Raw genomic sequence first — 1,746 nt, 5'->3', positions numbered from 1 at the left:
TTTTTTTTTTTTTTTTAAATTGAAATACAGCTAACCACAAGGTTCCAGGTTCAGTCCCACTGCATGGCATCTTGGGCAAGTGTCTTCTGCTATAGCCTCGGGCTGATCAAAGCCATGTGAATGGATTTGGTAGATAGAAACTGAAAGAAGTCCATCATATATATATATATATATATATATATATGTGTGTGTGTGTGTATATGTGTGTCTTTGTGTCTGTGTTTGTCCCCCCATCACCACTTGACAATTGGTGTTGGTGTGTTTTCATCCCCATAATTTAGCAGTTCAACAAAATAGACTGATAGAATAAGTACTAGGCTTTAAAAAAAAATAGTCCTAGAGTCAATTTGTTCGACTAAACCTCTTCAAGATGGTGCTCCAGCATGGCTGCAGTCAAATGACTGAAACAAGTAAAAGAATAAAAGAATGGTTTGAAAGAAAATTTTAGCAGTTATTTTTAGCAAGTCTAGTTACCATGTAGACGTTCCCTTATTGGCTTACCTTTTTTTTTTCTATAACATTATATATCATAGGGGAAAGGGCACTGTATTCTGTACAGAGTTCTTAGGCTTCTGTTAGAATACTTGGTATTTAATTTAAATTATTACAGGTTTATATTAGTAGCACATGTGACTGACTTCTACATCTCGGGACTCTGAGTTGCTTAACTGGAAGGTCCAGAGACCAGTAGCCTTTACCTGGTTCACATGTGTTTGAGATGCAAACAGCTAGGAGAATCGATATGAAGCGAGACTATGTGAAAAAAGTGGCACACATCCCAACATCTGTTGGTATCTCACATCGTTCACGTGCTTCAGGTGGTTGTCCATGCATGATTGAACTGTATGCATGAGTCACTCTGGATATGTGTTGACATGGTTTCACACTTAGAAAGGTATAACACCACCAATGGCGACACAAACACCGGCTTTAATAAAACAATGCATTAGCTTCATTTAACTTGTGAGTCATCACTAACGAGAGAAAGAGAGAGAGAGAGAGAGAGAGAGAGACTATTGTTGCCCTCTCTGATTATCATAAACTAGTATCCTTCTATCGATCATTATGCACATGAATGCACACACAAACACATACCTACATACATGAATACATCTACACACACACACATACATATACACACATCTTTACATATATGTGTGTTTGTGTATGTGTATATATATATATATGTGTGTGTATGTGTATATAAGCATGGAAAAGTGAAAGTTAAAATGATGATGATGATGCATTTATATTGGCAAGTACATATATATATATATATATATATATATATATATGTGCATATGTGTGTGTGTGCGTGCATATATATATATATATATATATATATATCTCACATATATTGTGTTCGAAACAGGTGCTGATTCACTCTTTGGCTGCTCATTTAAGTGACAATGATTTACATCTAAAAACGTGTCTGTGTGTTTATGCATATAGATGCTAACTATATATGTGTATATGCACATATATATATATATATATATATATATATATATATATTTGGGTGTATCTATATATGTAGAGGCATATGTGTGCATAGACATGTATATATATGCATATGCATGTATATATATATATGCATATGTATATGCATGTGTATATGCACATGTATATATATGTATGTATGCATATACATGTATACACATGTGCATATATATGTATATGCATATATGTGTGTATATATGTACTTACATACATATATATCTGTGCATACATATATATATATAAGAT

At 33.3% G+C, this 1,746-nt stretch overlaps 1 protein-coding gene across 8 annotated transcripts in view; it reads left to right on the top strand.

The window, feature by feature from the left end:
* The window catches only part of LOC106870794 (F-actin-monooxygenase MICAL3), a 110,126-nt gene that overhangs the window by 15,156 nt on the left and 93,224 nt on the right, over positions 1-1,746 (top strand). The window lies entirely within an intron of this gene.

This window comes from Octopus bimaculoides, chromosome 15 (genome assembly GCF_001194135.2).
Source record: "Octopus bimaculoides isolate UCB-OBI-ISO-001 chromosome 15, ASM119413v2, whole genome shotgun sequence".
In the NCBI taxonomy this organism is placed as follows: Eukaryota; Metazoa; Mollusca; class Cephalopoda; order Octopoda; family Octopodidae; genus Octopus; species Octopus bimaculoides.
This window is presented reverse-complemented; position numbering and strand designations above follow the sequence as displayed.